This window comes from Haliotis asinina, chromosome 4, assembly GCF_037392515.1.
Source record: "Haliotis asinina isolate JCU_RB_2024 chromosome 4, JCU_Hal_asi_v2, whole genome shotgun sequence".
Taxonomy (NCBI): Eukaryota; Metazoa; Mollusca; class Gastropoda; order Lepetellida; family Haliotidae; genus Haliotis; species Haliotis asinina.
The window spans coordinates 8,731,835-8,755,198 of NC_090283.1; the positions used below are offsets into that span (position 1 = coordinate 8,731,835).

At 38.5% G+C, this 23,364-nt stretch overlaps 1 pseudogene; it reads right to left on the reverse strand.

Annotated features, from left to right (window-relative positions):
• LOC137282197 (sulfotransferase 1C2-like) overlaps positions 1-19,855 on the reverse strand; it is a 30,274-nt pseudogene extending 10,419 nt beyond the window's left edge.
• Positions 19,856-23,364: the final 3,509 nt, after the last annotated feature.

The following is a 23,364-nucleotide window of genomic DNA, read 5'->3' on the forward strand; positions in this document are numbered from 1 at the left end:
CATTTAGTAATCCATTTTTTTATTTCCTTGTACATAATATGTATAGAAGAATGGATGTACATTAAAATGGTTCGATTGTTTTCCTTACGTTTGTCACACCAGGCACACCATGAGACGCTTTGCGTTTTATATATAAAGTATTTACAGTCTTCTTCTTTTTGTCTTTATTTTGCCTGCTTTTCATGAGATGTTTAGGAACGTGTAAATGTCTCAAAAGTTTATAAAACTCTCTATATCCCACTGGTCGGTGACTCTCAGCACCTGCTTTCATGATGAGAAAGCGGAGCAAGTCCACTATATTTGAACCATGTAATACCTCACCATTAGGTAACACACGTCTTAGATCTCCTGTTAGTCCTATTTGACCATTCAGAATATTTTCTTTCACAAATATCCACAAGCTCATTAACTTCCCAATGGTCTTTGTAGACGAAACCCCTCGAATGATCTGCTCGGGGACACGAAGCATAAAGTCCATGTTATGTTCCATGACAGATGCAACCGTTTCATCACTAGAACCCTTATTATGATTCATCATCTTCAGATCTTGTCTCGTCAGAGGATTCTGATTCAGTATCTGATTCGCTGTCTGAGGAAGAATCTGTTCTTCTTGATTGTTCATCAACCTCTGGTAGGTCTCTCTTGTCAGAAGAACCATAGGCTTGCTCATTGTGAATCGATGAGAGGTATACTTGAAAGGATTTTATGCAAATGGGTAGAACCGAATGATGTGTCAGAATCAGCTCACGTTTCTCGCGACTACTAACTGTCTTGCTGGCTAAAGATCGAATGCACTTCTTGTAGCGTGAGAGACGCATTTTATCACTGTGTGGTAAGGGTATGATTCCTCTCAAAATGTTAAATATAAGAGTAATCACTGACATAAGCTGTTCACGTGAGGCATGTATTAACAAAGCCTTTCTTTGCCTGACACTAGCTTGTTCCAACATCATAAGAAAAGCTGAATGTTTTTGGAGCAGACCACTCATGTTGATGCTGTAGGGTAGCTGTTCCACTCTCAAATGAAGACACACATCTTTGGTTAGTGTTATTTATCTAGAAACCCAAAATCGCATCTTCTTTGTTGTCATCTTCATTGCACTGACTACAATCATGAGGAGGATCTCTTTGCCAACTTTCCAACAAATCTTCACCCTTAACAGACACAGTGGTACTGTGTTTTGAGTCTTCGTAATCTTGTAAAGACATAGCCTTTCGAAAAATATTATTAGCAGCCACTCGCTCGTTTTCACTACAGAAACATTCGTAGTCTACCCTTCCATCTATCCATATGTCTTCATCTAATATGTTGGGACACAGTCTGTTATTCCACAAGAAGTCTTTAATGACTTCAGTCCATGAGTCATAGTGATGTTCTGTTTGTAAAGCAGCGTAATCGTCTCCCCACACTGACACTGTAAACAACATTCGAGAAGCTGTTTCTTTCAATGTTGCATCATCCTTTCTGTGATTTTCGATAATGTTGATCAGACAATTCCTTTCTTTCACTGCATACATTCTGAGGGAGGGCTGACTGTACTATGGCTGAAGTGACGTGAATTGGTTGTTATATGGAAGGTTGTCAGTTTGAAAAACTACGGTGATTAATATTTATTCAAAGTTGCTCACGTCTAACCTTTCTTGGTATCCATGGGTTCAGACACCATGTGTATATAGTTACAGTGTGGAAACAGTCTGAAGTGTTCAGTCATGGGATCATCATCGGGTATCCATTGATGTACACGAAGCCTACATTTGAAGCAGTAGACTTTATCAGATTGTCCTGTGTAAATAAATCCTGCTTCAGCCATGGCTTTTGGCGACTTCAATCTGTCACTAAACTTATAGCCATACTCCTCAGTGTAACGCTCTGTTTCAACACAGTCTGCGAGCACATCATTGAACCGCCCGCACACATCCATGGTTCTGTTCAACTTCAGCGGTGAGTGTGAAATGATGAAAACACTTGTAGAGAGACGAATATATCATTTCAGTCCTACTTCTGGGACTGTTGTAAGTAGACTGTACATACTTCATCATCAGGAAATATGTTTGTGCGTAAACGTCCATAGCGTTCATCAGCATGGGGTGAAGCATCCAAAACAAGATACCCATATTGTTTTCTCCCAACTGCATCTTGGAAGGATTCCATAAAATATTTAATTTGACCTGGAAATATTTGCGATGCCAAAATTCTGTATTCATATGCTGAACGCGGGTTAGACAACAGAACAAAGTAATGGGTGTTTAGAGACATGGTTCTGTTACATTCGCCTTTAGGAAAGGCTGACTGTTGAATGTTAATGACAGTAATTCCCAGATGATGAGATAGTGTGGTATAAAGATGTAAAAACAGAGGGTTCTTACAAATGTCTTGCATGAAGTCATCTACTACCAGTTCACACCGTTTATCGGATTCCGAAGAATATGATTTTAACTCCTCTTCTGTAGGTAGTGCATCTTTAAATCGAATGTTGGGAATTGTCCTCTCAAGTTCGCTGTAGGCATCCTGCCACACGGCATAGCAATACACAATCAGGTTCGGTGGTGGATCGAACATGCAGCTAGCTTGTTTTAAGAGCTGTGCAACCCAAAAGGTTTTCCCACTTGAAGATCCTCCCACAACCGATATTGTAGTAGGAGTTTGAAATGGTAACACACATTCTCCCATGATGTATTCAGATCGCTCTCTAGCACAGAACTGCAATACTAGGCTTGATACCGTGGTATTTATAAACAACACAAACCTAATCTCATCTACACTAATTTTATTGATTTTTTTTTTCATACATAGATATAACATCAGTTACAATCTAGACAAGAAGCAGAGCAGTATTTGAAATAATTACAAACATATTCAGATACAAAGGCGTCATTCCACATGAAGTTGTGTACATCAAACTGATGAAGTATATGGTTTAGACTCTGGCATGCTTTAAATTTACATAATACATAGTACAAACAATAGAACCCACACACATTTGAATTCACAGATTGTAACCGGTGATTACTGCGTAAGTAAGAACCAGCATAAGTCTTTAAATAGCGATCAAATGTAACATCAACAGGATCTGCTAAACTATCGAAGAATTCTGCTGTATTGTTTTTAAAGTACATAGCAACCCAGTGGCGACCACTGTTCTGACTGGACTCAGTATTCACAATAAATCCTACACCTTGTCTTTGCATGATAGGTGCGATTATAGGAAGCGTATCTCTGGCATACACCCCCAAGACGTGAGTCTGTAAGGCTGAATCACACTGAAGGGCGCACATCAACTGTGAAGCTTTCATCTCTGTGTTTACTTGATGAAGACGTTTCGCGCTTGATCGATTTCGATGATGGAGTTTCTTTCACTGAGAATGATGCAGCTAAGCGTTTTGGTTAGTGCAGCTATGAACTCGATTTCCAACCGCACATTTCCAGTCTTCACCAGATTGAGGTACTCGGATTCTCCACACAACTCTTCCAGTTCAAAGACAAACAATGCATTTCCTAACAAAAATTCTCCCCTGGATATGAAATTTCGTCGATTTTCTCTCCAAAACCCCATGCCATCAAACATGTTTACGTAGCTGTTCACATCATCAGCTCGAGTTGGACGCCCAGGTACACTGACACCATTCACATAGAGACTGACAGTTTTGAGCATGCTGGATTGAAAGTTGAAAGGATTCTTGTCATATGACCCATTCAAACTCTTGCTTTCCACAAAGGCGATGATGTAACGATTAGCAATGGGGTTGGACACATTATCAATGGTATGCGTCAGTTGAGAAACAGGGATGCTGTTGACCTTGACCTCAGACTTGGTGAAAGGGTAGAGTGCATTGCAGTTATTTTCGAACAGGGTGTTGTGAGCTAGAATCAGCGCCGGGTTGAGTTTGCATACTTGAAGATAAGCATCGAGTAGCTCAATGGTATACTCTTGGTTGGCTTTACCGCTCATCAAACAGAAAGTAGGTGATGATCTGTACAATTTCAAAGTCAAATCTACTCCATTGATTAAATGTCTTTTCATGCTAAACACATCTTCATACAAAGGTCCAGACATGGTCAGTTCATTGCTCTTCTTGATGTAGGTACCACGTGCAATCAAACCGTAATTGGTTCCAGTGACACAATCAGTTGTTTCAATGGCATCATTATCTTCACCCTCATCTTTGTAAAACAGCTGCGATGTCATTTGAGAGCTTTTCGCATCAGCTCCATAGTTTAGCAAGGTCTTCATCATGCTGTTGTAAGCATAATGATTGTTGGTCGAAGACACCAACTGGTTCTGCATATACACTGAAATTTGAGAAAACAGTGCCTGCAAAAGCAAATTGACAGGTGCCACGTGTTCGTCTGCATCCAATACCGATCCATCCGCATGGGTGACTTTGAGTTTTACATGCAGTTTTGTTCGCTTCAAATCAATGTAATCACTACCCGAATTGGATATGTGAAATTCCAGTGGAGAAGAGTCATTAATTTGACTGAGTGGGCGTACATCTACAAAATAGTGTTGCTGGATACTGGTCTGATATGGAGGTAAGGTAAATAGGTTGAGCGAATCCGGTGCCAACTCTTCAAAAGTTTTGCTATTCAATAAAGACATGATGCTCAACTGAAGATGTCGTTTTCTTTCACAGGAGTACACTTGAGCACTTTAGCTGTCTTGGAGGCGATGTTACTTGTCTGACGTATCTTCTTGGTTGTGGCAATCTGTTCACCTGCAGCTCTTTTTAAAGACCTATGACGCTTTTCTTTAGCATCCGCTCTCTCCACAACACTTTGTTGTTCTGAAGTCATCTGCAGTTTGATTTTAGGTTCTTCTGGTTGGGAAACAGATCGGTGAGATGGGGGAGCTTTTCCATTCACAACACGAGAAGTACTTGTCATGTGTTTCTTGAAGTAATTCTGCCATTTGCTATAATCTGGGATATACAGAGGGAGGGAATCCATGTTCAGTCAGCAAAGGGATAACGTATCAAGTGAAGTGTTGCATAAGTCTGCTCTTTCAAGAATGACAGTGGTGTTCCACTGCTCGCTTTTATACAGATTTCAATGTCAGGTGACTCTTTGACCATCACATGGATATTGTATTCATTAGCAAAGGAAAAGTTGGGTCCATTCCTCAGATCAATGCGTCTTAACAGTGGTAACTGGGTATTACCCACCAGTGAACTATCGCACAGGTTACACAGTATATCTACATAAGGATCGTTCACATGAGTGAGGTCTATCTTTCCAAAGTTTAACTCGGATAAAGACACGACCCAAAATCCATCAAACAGCAGTCTTTGATTGAGCTTAATGCGAAAATGATAAGGGCTGTTATCCTTGAAATAAGAATGTTTTGTGTCAGAACTCTTGAGAAACACATATTTCTCCATCATAGGTTTTTCAGTTGACTTTCTTCCACATATGAATCAAAAGAACTAGGCCAACCAAACCAACGAACCAAAACATACGTTTTTCCTCTCATGCGTTTCTTCTTTAAGATCTTTTCCACTTGCCACTCAGTATCGTCTCCTTTGTTAACCTTTTGCAGTTCGGCAGTGTAAAAACTCCCTTTAATAAGTTCACCATGAAAATCTTTAATTCTGTACAGAGGTATGTCTTGTTTCTTGAAACGTTCTGTTACTTTGAAAAGTTCTTCCGTCCACTTCAGATCAAGTTCTTTGCTGAACGGTTTCCTCAGGTATGGGATGCGAACAAGATCACCAACTTTATATCTGTATTTCTTTATCACTTGACCTTTTTTTTCCTTTGACTTCAACAAGGGTTTGACATACAAGTGTTGCCAAACTTTCAATTCATTGCTTTTATTGACTTGAGCAGGTGATAGAAGGGGTAAAGACGAATGTGGGGTGTTATTGTAGTTGTACACCAAATCAGGTAGAACACTGAGATAATGCTTGGTCACAGCAAAAATAACTTGGTTTCCATTCTTGCGGAAACCTGATGGATACTGGGTAATGTAGGTTTCCGCTAGGTTTCAGTTTCAGGAAACGCGCAATGAGAGTTTCCGCATAGTTTCCACAACTGAAACTAACAAGTCTTAGTTTCCGTCATGTTTCCGTCAACTGAAACTGTAGTTGGAAGTTTCCATTTAGTTTCAGTTTACTGAAACCTTCATAGCTGGAGTGAGTAAGTTTCTGGTCTTGCGGAAACCTTGTGGATCTTGGGTAATGTAGGTTTCCGCTAGGTTTCTGTACAAGGAAGATGACAATGAGAGTTCGCTTAGTTTAGAAAGCTGAAATATGTTGTATTATCTTGTTATATTTATTACATATTTATTTCAACAAAAAAACAAACGCTGGAAATATTATGATCCAACTGTTTCATTTCTTAGAAAAGCTCACATTTTAATGCAACAGGGCAGTTGCAGTAGTACACAATTCGCTGTATTAAGAAACTGGGGCGCTCAGAAGAGTAACAGAATTCTCTGCACACAAGCATTGCTCAGGAAGTAGGCACACTGAATGAAGACGAGCTAGCCAGTACACAAAGTGCTTTGTTCTTCTGTAGATGTTTGTTGGTGTATGCGAGTCCTGGTTAATATCTGGCGAAACATCTGAATCCGAATCAATCAGGCTCTCACATTGTGGTGGTAATAGCTCGCAAACCTTGAATGTGCTGTTAATATCTTGGTCACTGTCAGTGTCTGGAAAGGAAAAGGACATTCAGTTTGAATGATCAATTCAACTGAGAGACAATTCAATGAATGAAACACAGCAATATATATGATAATGCAGATAACATGTATTACAAATATTAAATACGTATTACCATTTGCTCACTTTCAGTTATTACAGTTACATGTATGATACATACATTAAATATATTAAACATGGGTAGCAAAGTGACAGTGCAAACTCGATTTTTAGTGAAATCTAAAAATTCTTTGATGACTAACCTGATGAAACATTTGTCACGCACCCGAAAAATCTTTACAAACTAACAAACATCTTGTTACGGAGATGGAGATAACGTAAGAATGAAGATTTTTATGGATATCAACTTCTTTATGAGAGAACACAACGTTTCGGAGTTAATGCTTACTCCTTCATCAGGTGATTGAGAAAGGGATACAGAGGTGTATTTATATGTACAGGTAAAACAATAACAAAGTAACAAGTGGAATGAGTTAACGAAAGCTAGTATAAACAAGCACTGATAGGAAGCCGATAGTTAAGATAACAATGATGGAAGCCAATGGTAATGCATTACAGTTGATTGGATATGTTTACATAACATGATTGGGGATAAGGGTGGAAGCCAATGGTGATACATTACGCATGATAGGATGATGTACATAACACACGATAGGGGGTGAGCATGTTTACATGAGGATTGGTGATGTACAAACACAAGTATGTACTCGGGTAGATAGGCTATACATGAATTACATAGATAGAATGTACACAGGTAGATGAGATTAATTTATCAGTAAGTCCCAGGCACTTGGTAGGTACACTCCTTGGTCGCGGTTGATGGCTGGTTTCTGTCTCCGGATCTCGATGGCCTCTTGCAGTTTCCTTTGGCGCCAGTTGTTGTTGTTGGTAGATAGTATCCTAGTGTCCTCCCATCGAATTGAGTGTTCAGGGTTCTTGAGTATGTGTTCAGAGATGGCCGATTTCTGGTCGAGTTTCCTGACTGAGGTCTGATGTTCCTTCATTCTGGTGTTGATTGGTCTCAGCGTTTCTCCAATGTATAGGTCGCCACAGTTGCAAGGGATCTGGTAGATGCATCCTCTCGGGTTAGGGTGTTCACAGCTGGGTCCTTTACCGTTGGCTTTTAGGTAGGTCTTGATGGTCTTGCCACTGGAGAAGGTGACATCGATGCTGGCTTTGGTCTTGATGAGGCGTGATATTTGATGACTGATGGGGCCAAGGTAGGGTATGGTTACTCTGATGGGTGATGGAGAAGGTTTGGGGCGGGGTTCTCGGTCCTTAAGGGTCTTGTTGATGGTGGCTGTGACGAACATCAGACCTCAGTCAGGAAACTCGACCAGAAATCGGCCATCTCTGAACACATACTCAAGAACCCTGAACACTCAATTCGATGGGAGGACACTAGGATACTATCTACCAACAACAACAACTGGCGCCAAAGGAAACTGCAAGAGGCCATCGAGATCCGGAGACAGAAACCAGCCATCAACCGCGACCAAGGAGTGTACCTACCAAGTGCCTGGGACTTATTGATAAATTAATCTCATCTACCTGTGTACATTCTATCTATGTAATTCATGTATAGCCTATCTACCCGAGTACATACTTGTGTTTGTACATCACCAATCCTCATGTAAACATGCTCACCCCCTATCGTGTGTTATGTACATCATCCTATCATGCGTAATGTATCACCATTGGCTTCCACCCTTATCCCCAATCATGTTATGTAAACATATCCAATCAACTGTAATGCATTACCATTGGCTTCCATCATTGTTATCTTAACTATCGGCTTCCTATCAGTGCTTGTTTATACTAGCTTTCGTTAACTCATTCCACTTGTTACTTTGTTATTGTTTTACCTGTACATATAAATACACCTCTGTATCCCTTTCTCAATCACCTGATGAAGGAGTAAGCATTAACTCCGAAACGTTGTGTTCTCTCATAAAGAAGTTGATATCCATAAAAAAAAATAAAAAATAAAAAAATAAAAATCTTCATTCTTATGTATTTTCACTTCTAAATGACATTCAAAGACCTGGAGATAACGTGTTTTTCTTGAAACAGACGTCTGGCAGTGAGGACAGAAAAGCCGTATTTCTCCTGGAATTTCAAATATATGTATATATTATGCTTGAATCCATGTACAGTTACACTTTGAGTGAGGTCAAAAAGGTTTGTTGTATGTATTAACATAGTGTCAGCTTCATTATAAAGCTATATGAATAATATTGTTATAAAAGAGATTCCCTTACCGGGCATCATTCTCCGAGTTTGTTGGTCCACAATCCATATCTGTAAATCAAATAACTGACACAACGATTCTTTCAGAAATATGAAACTCGAGGTGTGATGATAATGCATTGTAGGGCTAACACATGCAACATGTACTGATGGACAAGGTTTTAATGGTTATAAAACAAATATCAAACCATGAAACTGATTAACTGGTACAACTGGATACACAGAAGTGACACAGAACATAAGATACTAGATAATTTGATGAACTAATAAATGTATGATGTGACTTGGTTGAAATATTTCTGGAGTACAGATTATATGAATAGATATAACGAAGACATATATGCGGAATATCTCTGGGTACCCATGTTAAAACAAATATTGTAGAAACCAACCATATTTCAGAAACGTATTTCTCGTGATTTTAGGCTGTTTTTCTTGACAATTACTTGTCGCAATGTCCACAAAGAACTGTGTTCCTGCAGCAGAAAGTGCCACGAATAGTCTATAGAAATTATGCATGTACAAATCATAGCCAAAGGGTCAGTGGGATTGTGCTTCATTCTTCATTCACATTGACAAATGAATTAAGGTTTCAAAGAAATTGTGACACATCACCAAATTATATTAGTAATAGTAGTTAAGATAACTTAAAGGGTAGATAGGGATAGTAGATCTGGGTGTATTAAAGAACAAACAATGTTAATATTTCTAACCCCCGTGCATGTTGCGTAAATTACTTACATGGTACGTGGGGGGGGGGGGGGGGTCGTCCATCCAGCAGAAATATAGTCTGGTTCATAATTATTGAGAATTTTTCTTCTTACTTTGAGCTATCCTAACACCACAACTGATTCACTGATACTTAAAACTAAGTAATGGTATAAGGGAGGTAACTCATCTTGGCCTAATGAGTATAGTACAATTAGAGTTACCTCCCCTGAATTTGTAGCAGACGTCATTTTCCTCAGCACTGGCAACAATGTCTGCTGAAGATAAAAGAAGGTTGATTTTTGAGTTGTGTAATCAAGGAATTGATGATGTAAATACATTGGCAGAGAGAACAGGAACTCCTCTTTCTACTGTGTATAGGATCAGGAAGAATTTTAAAGAGGGAAAGGATTTTGGGCACCAGAAAGGAGCAGGGAGACCCAGAAAATTGGACTTCTCAGATCGCGTCCGGCTGGGAATTTTAGCGTCTAAAAAGCAAAGGGCAAGCATCTCCAACATCAGGTATAAAATGATAGAAAGGGGATCAACAGTTGTATCAAAATCTACAGTTAGAAGAAATTTGATTGATCTTGGATGGGAGAAAAAGACTGGAATTCCTTCTCCTCTCATGAAACAAGAACATAAAGACAGGCGTGTTGAGTGGTGTTTGGCACATGAAAACTTTGACTGGGAAAATGTGATTTTTACTGATGAAAGCTCAATATGGGTATATCCCAATAATGTGAAAATATGGACAAAGTCTGCATCAGCACCGTTGTATCGACGACCTAAATACAGCCCAAAGTTTCATGTATGGGCAGGGATATCCTTATTAGGAACGACCCCGCTGTGTGTGTTTGAGGGAAATCTGACAAGTCAACGCTACACTAACATATTAGATAATTTTCTCCTTCCACGTGCACATGTGTTTTATGGAAATGACTGGATTTTGCAGCAAGATAATGATCCTAAACACACCGCAAAACATGCCAAGCAGTGGTTTCAGGAGACAAAATGTGACTGCATTACCATTTCCTGCATATAGTCCTGACTTAAATCCAATTGAGAACATTTGGGGGATAATGAAGGAAAGTGTGAATCAAAAGGGGTTGACAAAAATTGAAGACATGAAGAGAGAAGTGGTCCGATACTGGGACAGCATAACTCACGAGACACTAACCTCTCTGATAGGAAGTATGCCTACCCGTCTTAGACTGTGCCGTGAAGCTCAAGGAGACTTGATAAAATATTAAATTGTTACCTACACAACATGAAAAGGTCAGTTCACTTTCACAATACATTCAATTTTATCTGATTTGTTCTCGTTTAATAGTATGAAATGCTTTAGCTATTCTCAATAATTTTGAACCATACTGTATATCCGGATACTACCTTCTCCTGACAGGATTTTAGAAAATAACTTATTTGCCACAATAAAGTTTCCCATGAGTGCTAAATCAGTAGGACTCATGACGCTCGGGCATGTTAAAGTAAGGTGAACATGTTTTCACAATTAATCACTGTTAATAATCACAAGGTCTACATATTGATGCTTGACACTGAGAAAAAGCAATCAGTGACGCTAATGCGATGAAAAGACTGCTAAAACCATAACTGCTCACTGTTGTCACTTTGAGTACTTACATTCAATCCGCTGAATTCCACTTTTCACACTCCCCTTTGATGTCGGCAATGTAAACAAATAAACGAATGGCGACAGGATCACGTCCACGCGAGACTATCTAATTCTTAACAAAACAACTCACAACAGGGTGTACCTTCCTCTTTTGTTGTAGAACGAGGAAATCTTCTGTCAAATGGTCACATTAGATTTATTTTAAAAAAACACAATGACAAAACTCTATTTCCCGTGAGTGTTAGCGAGACGCCATCTTGTTTGGCGGGTAGGAACAAATTTGTTTTCCTAGCAATTATGTTTCAAAACTTTAAGCATAAGATGGCTGCGTCGTGTAAACTGCCATGGCCACCTCACTTTCCCCAAAAGCACTCGACGAAAGAATTCGCGACTTGGAGAAGAAAGCAGAGAACGGATGCGAGCAACTCGGAGTACCTCGGATGTGTCAGGTAAGACCGAGGGTATTTTATTGTAAATAACGTTTAAAGAAATATTGCGTTAATGACAGAAATCCGGATAGATTATAAAGTTTATCCCGCGAATGTATATTTTCGCTCGTATTATTTTTAAATGTTATCGTTAAATCTAAGTAAAATAGGCCTGAAAAATAAGTTTGTTTATATTCCATTTCAATAGATCGACATGGTATAGAATACACCAAGCTTGTATTTGTAAGTAACTATCTTAGTACTAACCACAAGTATTTATTTAAGTTTAAAGGGGCAGACTTTTGATTTTAGTGCTCCTGTTAATAGTTTGCAAATTTTAGCGTTGCAACTCGGTTAACACTTGTACAAAAGGTGTGTGTGTGTGGGGGGGGGGGGGGGGCGGGATGAATTACGATCTACATCAAAAAGATCCGCCATATGTAGTGGTTCACTCATGGGTTTACTGGGTATTGCAAGATGTATTTCACCAATTCAGATATATTTTAAAGAATGATAAAAATGATGGGCTTTTACAATGGCAACATTTCGGTGTAATTTATTAAATGGAATCCTGGATCATTAGTGAAATGAAATTGTTTACCCCCAAATTCGCTCAGAGGGGTCAGATGTGTTTCTGAACTATTTGAGGCAAACACTAAATTCATATAAGAAACTGTTAGCTCTGCGTAGGATACATTTAAAATTTCATGTAATTTTTCAATAATTTAATACATACGTGTTGAGCATAATCATATATATATATACCTGTTATATTTAACGTATTTGATTTAATCTTTTAGGCTGTTGTGAGAAAAATCTGGACACGACTGCTCCTGGAGGATCACCCTTGTCTATCGAAGGTATGTGCTCATGTTACTAGGTAATTTCACTTTGAATATTTCATTAATTCACTTCCCTACGTACGTTTTCTCAAAATGAAAAATACATGAAAGTATCATTTGCAAATGGATTTGAATAGCCGGTAAACTAAATCAGTTTAACATTACACCTGTGTGAAATTGCCATCAAACTGACCCCTTGATTTTACAATGCTTAATTGCTGCAAGGTTATGTCATGTGATATAACTAAACTTCTTTTATCATGATCTTTATGTCAGTTGTTCACTTACCGGTTGCATAACTTTGGCAAACAGGATGTACATAGAATTTGCACGAAATAACACAAAGGATGGTTAGCCTTTTGGAAGTTATTTTAAATCATTTAACTACAAAATGGTAAACTTTCAGAACAATATATGTATTCAAAGATATAAATCTGCAGTTTACTTGGTTGTATAATTTTCACTGACGATCGTTAATTTTAATAGACATTGTGTTGAATGCATGATTGAATGAAGTGCAAGAAAAATGACATTTTGTTTTTATTTCAGTAAAGCCGATGACGAGGACTCTATGAATATAGTAGTCAAAGAAACAAGTGACTATATCACGACCAAGGATGGTCAATAGGATCTTGTGAAGGTAATTTTCACTCACCTGCCTGTCATTATAAATAGTTAATGATTTAAATAATAGTGTAAAGACAGATTTATGGATGTTAACTTCAGTAACCAAGCCAGCATGGCATATATAAATACCTTTGCCTAACAGATGAACTAAAACGTGTGAAACATGCTGTATAGTACTTTAAACATTTATTTTCAGAAGCGCTTTGTAGAGTGTGGCGGAACAGGCGTGATGATCTCAGTAGACAAGAAACCGGAAAAAAAGTGTCACACAGAACAGCAGCAAAAAAACAAAAAGAATGAAATCCGTAAGTATATCTATTCGAATAATAACATGTAACAATTCTTCTCATTACAATGTGTGACAGATTCTAAGTTCCGGAAATATACATTTAAAATGTTTATGGATTATTGCTTCTTACATTCTTAAGATATGTAACACATGATTCAGATCATAATTTCATAAATCATAACATAAGAATCAAGTCAGTTAATGGTGATATATAAACATGTTATTACACTTCAGTGACTTCATGTCACTTCAGAGCAACAGATTGTGTGTCCATAAGAAAATAGGATATGTCATTAAATGTGATGAACTGCTTAACTTGTGTTGGGGTGATTAATGAAGTAAATAATTTTTCATGACACTTCCTTTTTAATAATTTGCAATCCATCTTGGCATTATGGTTTATCTGTTGATTGATTTTTGTTTATTTTTCAGAAAATTGCACTGCGCATGAAAAGCCTGAAAACTATTGACTGGCCAGATCGACGAAAGGAAAGGGTTTCAACTATACTTACCTTGGAAATGACTTCACCAGTTGTGAGTGATGAAGAAGATGCCAATTCATTGCTCTCTTACCCCTTTACCTGGGAATCTAAACTCAAGATGTCTGCACTGGACTCAGCCACGATTTTCAACGCCACCACCAAAGCTAAGGCCAACATGAAGACCAGGATGCGGCATCCAACCACAATGACAGAGATATCCGCTCAAGGATGCCCAAGTGGGCTAGTAAATAGCTAATCGATCACATGAACGTAATTTTATCTGTGATCAATTAAATTTGAATTATTCTCAATGTAAAACTTTAATAGTTTTGATATTCTGATTGTATTTCAATTAATACAATTTTATTCAATCTTAATTTTTATCTATTTTCCAAGAGACCTTTATTTACTTTAAATACATTTTTTGTACTTTCAATGTAACCTAAGTTCTTTATTGCATTTTATTTCATTGTTGTATTGTATTGCATGGTGTGTGTTATTATATGTTTAGCATTGACTGACTGGGGTGTGTTTTTCTGTGTCAGCGTGAGGAGGTGCAGGGGGAGTCAAGGGATGCAACTGTTATAGCATGTTTTTAGAAATATTTTTGTCATAAGTGACAAATATTGATCTGTCATCTAGTGCTATATCTTTTTATTATTTATTAGATATGTGTTTGATCCATATTTGTCTGAAAATAAAACAGTGAATCTTATTGTATCTTTTGTTTTTCTTTATGTATACGTGATGATTGTACACAAACTCCTTATATTGTCTTTCCCAACCAGGAGTAACAAGAATGTTATATGCAATGACACACATTGAATGACTCCTGTGAACCCGAGTAAATGAAATGCTGTGGAAAGTATTCTGGCAACAGAAACTCTGCGGAAACCTGATGGAGTCTTGGTAACTGAAACTCTGCGGAAACCTGATGGAGTCCTGGTGACTGAAACCCTGCGGAAACCTGATGGATCTCTAACTTAACTGAAACTCAACGGAAACTTGTTGGAGCATGGGTAACGGATACCGTGCGGAAACCCTTAGAAAGTGGGTAATTGACAGTTTCCGTCATTGCGGAAACTCAGTGTAAAAGAACGGAAACTCACTGGATTCTTGGTGGAAACTTAAGTTTCAGTCCACTTTCCATCAGGTTTCCGCACTGCGGAAACCAGGTTATTTTTGCTGTGGGTGTTCTTACGTGTCATGTAACGTGTGATCAACGACTTCAGTGTTCTGTTGAAGCGTTCCATATAATTACTTTTAATGTTTTCGTTGCGTGCAATAGTAATGGTAATATTTTGTTTTTCCAAAAAAAGATTTGAACACTCCCTTAAACTCACTACCACCATCTACGCGTACTTTTCTTGGTTTTCTTTCTTGAAGTATTTTTTAAAGGCTTTCAACACGGACTCTGGCCTTTTATTTTCCAAAGGAAGGACAAAAGTAAACCTACTCAGTATGTCAATCACGACAAGCAAATACCGGATACCCTCATTTTCTTTGCTGTAGCGTGAAAGATTAGCAAGGTCCACATCCCACATTTCGTCCATGGAATTCACTCTGACTTTCATCCTTTTAAATCAATGCTTGACTGGTTTGTGTAAACTGTAAGGATCTTGGTTGTTGACAAACCATTTCACCTTCCTGAGCTTAACATCAGGTTGAGGAGTTGTCTTCAATACCCGTCGGAGTTTGGACGGACCATAGTAGGCTCCTGGATTGTGAGGGTCATAATAATACTTTTCTTATGCTTTTTCGTGCCTCTCTAACAATACCCTGTTCATCTTTTGTGAACTAACACACGTACTGAATGAAACCAGTTGTAACAGGCAATATATAACATGAAGGTACGAATAGGAAGGAATATATGCTTTAATTAATAGAATCCATTCATGTATACATTCACAATTATTGAAAGCGATTTTCTAACAACAGCATCTTAACCACACGTTGCTTCAGATCATGAAGCCACTCTGATGTTTTAAAATGAGTGTCCCGAAAGTCTTTGCAGCGGTATGAAACTATGTTCACGTAATTCAGAGATGTGTCATCACTAAATACTTCCAACCATTTATCAATCACGTGTTCATCATTTATTTCACTCATGGTCGTCATGAAAAGACCATCAACGTGATCCTGTTCTAGCATGTGCTTACACGTGTGCACCAGTTCTCCCTCAGGTTCAAACATACATCCAAAACACAAATCACAGGATAACCGTCTAAGAATCTTAGCCAGTTCCAAAGTGTAACACAAAGTGAGAAGATTTTCCGCATGCTTTATGTGATTTCCACTATCAACTTCGTCGACACACAAGAACAGTTTTCTTGTCTTCTTGATGATGATTCTTTTCGTTGACCTAGAATCATCTTGAAACTTTCTCTTAGCATCCTTGACACATTCACTGCGATCTTGAAACCATTCGTTAGATTGCATGACAACTGTTTCGTGCAAGGTGTGTGATGATTGTAGAACTTGCTTCCAGGAATAGAAAGCTGCTTTACCATTCAGGTGACTGTAAACAAGAATTTAACACTTTTCACTCTCAACAACTTTGTCCATAAGCTCTTGTCTGACCTCCATCAAAGCTTTCCCCAACCAGTTTTGTCCCTTCCAGTTAGATGGATTTAATAGCTTGGGACCGTGAAGAGAGAGTCCAACACCCCACCGTCTATCATATGGACTGGCTTCAGCTAATATTTTTGTGGAGGTGTTCATTAATGCATGTCGAAGAGTGGAAGACTGAGTAAACTTAGCCAGGGTAACTTTCTTCACAACATGGTAACTCACAACATCCCATTTGTGTTGAATAAAGTTTTTCACACATCTTCCTAATCTCTTCTGCATAACAGCAGAAGAGGCTCTTAAAATGTGTTCAGCTGTAACCACATCGCCAAACGTCATTGCCTTCATGTACATATAATACTGCTCAGCACAGTTGAAGATTTTACCATCAACTTCAATCCTAACAGGATAGTGCTGGCTAAATGGTGAAGATTTTGTATAAAAGAATACGAACCGATCTGTAACTCTTGTTCCCATGATGTCTGTTCAGCAAAGACACACCTTGTCTGTTGCTTGTACTCAGTTGGAATAACATTGCTGTAAGCAGTGATGGATGCGAGCATGCGCACATCTATTGGTGAATTCAAACTATGTCATTGGACAACACACAATAATCACCATCGCTCTTTGGTAGATTTATAGACGTAGTGGAACGTGTGTTTTTTAAAAAAAGAATGTGAAAGGGATGACTAATCATGACATGGCACTATTCAAAGGTTTAAGTTTCATCATCCAGTCATGCTACCCCTGGTTTGTTGATTCTATATATAGAGTACACCGTGCACTGGGTATCAACCGGTCATGCCACCCTGTCGTGACTGTTCTGTATAAACAACTTATTTGAATAGACAGCATTCCAATCGTTTTGTAACAAATAACCATCAACTATAGCGTGAAACATCCATTGATAATTTCTCCTTAAACATCATTAACTTCTTTTCATCATGGTGATATTATGTATCACTAGGCTTAATGAAATTGATATGATTAGATAATGACTGTCACGTGTAGCTATTTTTGGGATGAAATGTGGGGCAAATGAGGGATGAGGGATGAGGGATAAATGAGGGATGAGGGATTTACGGTCACTGGTTTCATTGTCTTTGCTAATTGGAGCACGAAATGAGGGATGAGGGATGTGGGTCATGGGCTATTGTTTTACCATTGTTTTGACATAGTTTCTATTGTCTGTGCTGTAGAATGAAATTTATATCTACTGACAAAAGCTCCTCGTTGCGTTGTTAATTACTACCAGTTACACCAACGATTTCTTAATGCAGAGCCGTGACATTTCTTTCTTTGGCGAAGCGGTTCCTCGCCCTAAATGCACTATTTCACACCACACATATCTAAAAATAAATACTGCATTTCTCTCATTAATACTATGAACCCTCGGGGAAGCTGCAACAAAACGTCCTTCCAAATAACTATTACACATTGATATTAAACTGTTAAATGGGAAACGTTCGACTGAATTATTGATAACAATCCATTAAATCGACTGGTGTCCTCTACCAGCCGCACATCACTTCAAGCGAGCTCCATAGAGTTATGCCCCTTGGAGCGTTCTTTATAATATCATATAACTCGTTTGGGGAATGGCGCCAATATCTGACACAAAAACAATTGAGATTTAAACCAGTTCAGCAAACACTGACATCACCATGGGTGACAGTTCTCGATGTACTGAGCAACTGTGTACTGTCCATGATGTGGCAAGTTTTCTCTGTTTGAAAGCAGTTCGCGTAGACGTTTTAGTTACCGATTTCAGGTAAGTCGTTAGGGACAGGTCTGATGCTCATGCTGTTGGTCACGTGACTGTCAGGTCCATAATGATAATAAAAACACGCAAAACGCGTGTTTTTCACGCATAGATTCTGATCTTCTTAATTTTAAAAGTCCCTTAACACAACAAGATATTATGAACCAACTAAAAGGTTGAGGATTGTAATGAAAACTTCAGGCGCAAAAGATTTGGAATAAGCACTGATGCAAAATCTACTGCGAACACTGCTCACTTGTTTTATTTAATTTACCAGTAATTTAATATGTGCTTCATATTAAGTCGTGTTATCATATAAGGTAAATACATTCGTACTGTAACCATCCTGGTAACAGGAGAGACAGTCATCCCATGATCCTGTAAAGCAGACTGTGTCCTTGGTTTCGTCTTTCCAGACCTGGCTGGTGTCTTGACAAAAGCAGGACACAGCGCAGTCTTTGGGGTTCCTCTGGACAAACAATATCTTACATCCCAGCTTCCACACCGACTCGGGCAACTACCTGCATGAATAGCATGTAAACTCCGATGCATCTAATCTCTGGTCATGAAAAATCTGTCTGTTACATGGAAAGACAGCAAAACACATACCAATCATTGTGCGTGAGTGAATGATCATACTACACCCACTTTTAGATACACTTTTTCTTGCAATATCACTGAGGGGAAAACTAGAAATGGGATTCACACATTATAATCATTTGAAGAATCGAACCCGCATCTAAGGCGTTATGAATGAACGCTTTAACCATTAGGATAACCCATCACCATAGCACAGTTTGGAGAGAGGAGAACCAATGAGCCAATGAGGAATGACCACTCTCCAAGTAAATAATAACCAATGGTAGTTTAAAATTATTTTGTAAATTTTTCATCAATACTATTCTTTACCGTGGCAATAGATGAGTGTGGAGGATCCTTGGTGATGTCAGGCATTACAAACGAACGCTTTAACCATTCGGATACCCCATCACTACCATCACAGTTTAGAGACAGCAGCAACAACGAGGCAGCCAGGGATAACCAATCTCCAAGTACGTAATAACCAATGGTAGTCCAAAGGTAGGTTAACATTATTTTGGAAATTCGTAATCAATACTATTCCTTACCGTGGCAATAAATGAGTGTGGAGGATCCTTGGTGATGTCAGTGTCTCCAGTTCTTCCTCCGTCCTGTATTCCAGCCAGGCTGAGTTTTGCCAGTGTTTGGCATAGTCAGCCTTGCCTGCCACGATCATGTTGAGGATCTCCCAAGTCCAGTGCGTACCTTAAAATCATTACAATACTGTTGCGCGTACGTATTCTTTGACACAAACTTCCACATTAGGCCAATCACTTGGATTACGTTATCTGGCTTACGCCCATTCTTTTCAGATACTTCAGTTATCATTCCTACACATCCAGGTAACAAAGATGTTACCTGACCTTGGGTATGTGCACAAAAGTATGTCATCCTCCCGGAGGCGGAAAGACTTCATTTTTCTTAAATTGTCTGCGATTAACGTCATTTCAACAATGCCATCTATATCTGTGAGGCTGAATTGAAATCCGAACGCCATTGCTAACTCAGCTGGGGTCGGCATTTTGAGAAAGTGTGATGAGAAGATTGGAGAAAAATAATCTGCAAATATATATACATAAGCAACACTATAGGTTGAACATTCAAGTAGATAAACAGTATACCCTATATGAATAAAATATTCAAACCTATCCCATTTTAACATGCTCCGCTGAAAGCAGTGTGGAGTGTGCAATGTCATCTACGTAATAAAATGTGGCCGTCAGTCAGTAATAATTAAGAAATACATTTAGCTCTACCACCATGTATTGTGTAATACAGTATACTACGCCCGAGTACTTGGTGGTAGAACGAACTGTATTCATTTTCCACGATGCCAAATTTAATACATTTTAAGAATAAGTTCGATTAATCTAAGGCAGAAAACAAACGACGGTATCGGTGACCTCAGCTAAGAATCGTTGCACAGGGGTAACTGACGCCCTGTTCTTTTGACGTTCTGCCACCTACGTTTAGACGAACCTTACCAGAGAAAAAAATACTAAACAGTTTGGTGACTGTTTACGCTTTGATTGAGTATCATCTCTGAATCATTTTAATTACATCTGTTATTAAAAGAAACTATATGGGGCATCGTGAACGTCACGTAACTACCAGCTAAGTTTAGAGCATTACATCCAGATGAAACTGACAAGTCAAGCATTGTGACGTAACGCAAAAGTGATGACTAGTATGGCGCAGTGACCCCAACACAATGTGACGTAGTGCAAGAAGAGCACCTTTTCGTCAGATAGAGTGCCGTCGGCGCCTTTGATCTTCATCAAAGAACACATCAAAGGCATTGTTTGAAAGAATGCAGAGTTCACTGTTGCAAGACATCGAGAGTGGATCCTGACAGCCTGGATGTTGTGAAGGGTGAGGACGAATAAAGTTCATTCTGATGAGTGTCAATACAAAGGGTCACAACAGACTAGTCGTATCTTCCAAAATTATTTAGCCAGCACAATGCAGAGATTGCCTGTGAAGCAGACTCCCTAATATCTAATAAGCTGTGATTTGATTCTTCCAAGTATATCCACTGAGAAACTGTGAATGAAAATGTGGTACTTCAACTTGTGCAATCAGCTTAATCCCATTCAAGCATTCATTAAAGCGGAAACGTAACACGCAGTTCAATAACATTATGTCAGATAACATGGCTAGAGTATTGTGCGTCAATGTTTTGCTTGTCCTGCTCACTGGATTGTTTCAGTATATGACAAACTCAACACGAAAACACACGTGTTCAACTCAAAGGTATACATACTTCTTGAACAGGATCGTCTTTAAGCTGCTGGTGCGGTTCTGACTGGTTTAACTGTGTCGTACCGATGCCGCAATCCTGGTCAAGGTGACATCAGATATGTCGGTGATACTATTATATGTACAAACACATCCCCATGTGACCTGAATGTACAGCAGCCACACAACCAAGATTGTCGACAGCAGTGTTATTCGTCCTGAAAAATCTGATGTTTATAATTCAAGTAAAAATCCGGTATCCTGCGTGCACAAGTGTTTTAAGACTTGATCATGTTGCCCATGAGTGTGATGTTTAGCTTGATTTATTTATCTATTTATTTCTATTTTTTGTTAATATCTAAATTCACAGTATAACGTCTTCGGATATTATAATCAGTCATTGTCGCCCAGCAAACCAACCTCGTACCAGCACTACAACTCATTATACCCTTTATAGTATGATGTTTACCATCCTCACAACACACAAAATGATAAATCAAATCTATGCTATATTTTCCTGTACTTGGCAAAAAATTATGGCAGCATGGGCAACGCCTTTATTCGTTTTAATTGCCGTTGTTGTGTGGCCGAGATGATTTTATCACTGTCGTGTAAATATTTTAGAAACGTTTAATCTATTTACATAACTGTTACCTTCACAACAGTCACTTTCAATCTAATGCCAACCGTATAACATTGTCAGGCCTTTTGCCATCTCCCCATGATGTAAGCCACATTGCCCACAGTTCCACTTCACCAAGCAGTTGTCAGATGATACACTGGCAAGTTAGAGGTTCAATACACGTATTGCTCAGCAAGTAAAGTGTCTTTCTTGTGGATTGAGTGGGTGAGGACCTCAACCCTACTTAAAAAAATATGGTCAGTTTGTGTTTTGTCATAATAGTTAAGTGTGTGTGCTTGTGTGTGTGTGTATATATATATATATATATATACACACACACAGAGATAGAGATAGATAGATAGATATATAGATAGATAGATAGATAGATGGATGGATAGACATGTCTGTATAAGTTGTTTATAAATTATATTCATTGAGTTAATGCATTGATAATACATATTTCTATGCTGAACCAACAAATTAACTTGTAATTTAGAGTGTGTTATTGACTAGTAGTTCTTAATTAGTATATAAGTATAATGTTCAGATATTCAACCTGCTTTGAAGGTGATATTGTTTCTCTGATAATCCATGAACGTGTGTCCTATAATTCTATGGCCACTTGTCCTAGTGGCTCATCGCTCTGTAATATATGTAGCAGATCCTGATTGGACAATGACAACCAAACCAACTGCCTGTTCATTGCCACACAGCAGTAAATTAGCTGCACATATTGTATAAACTGACCATACATCTTGGACTTTGTCGATAGTAGTATGTCGACCTCTTAGGCATACAGTTTAATATGCAGAAGTTCATCTTTTCAGTTTGAATGTAGTTGCTGTTCATGTATAACTCAAAAATATTTGGTTGGTGCAAATAACTTATCACATTTATATCAAAAGTATTTTCATATAATATTTACAGAGCTGGAAACTGACTGGTAGACATTGTTTGTTCAATAAACCGGTTGCTGTCAGTTCAGTAGCTGTTCTGTGTTATTTTTCCAACCGGAGCTTTGTCCACTACTACAGTTGCGTCTATTGTTATGAATGGCACGACTTTTCATAATCACATGCAGAAATGTCTCGTGCCTCTTACCTTTTACTCGCACCCGGTTCATATCTTAAAGAGCATCATCAAAATATTATTAAGATATTAAATGAGAAATCACTGTAATCTTTATAAAAAATACTACACGTGGTCTCATTACATACGAATTATACGAAACGAGTGCCCTGCCTATGGTGTCTGACCTCTCTCACTGGTGGAAACATTAAATTTAAATTTATTTAAATTTCAATGGATATACTGTATCAGGTCGCCTAACAATTGAACAGTGACAGGACGTAGTGCGCAGTGTATACATTCATACATTGCAACAGCGCATATAAGTTGTTAATGAATGAATGCACGTGTTTGTCATAAATGAAAAAGTAGTTCCATCACAGGTCGAGTCGTTACGACAAATGTCAACGTGACCTACGAGATTAGTATGCGAATGCCTATAGGACAGACAAACGTTTCATGATAAGACTTACGAGGTAGTAATAAGGCGATTTCCGAACTCATTTGAACAGTAGAATCCATGTCTATAGGGGAATGTCTCTAACGTAGATGCTTTTCCCAAAGAAAAGTGGAAGGATAGACAGAACAACGGACAAACTATG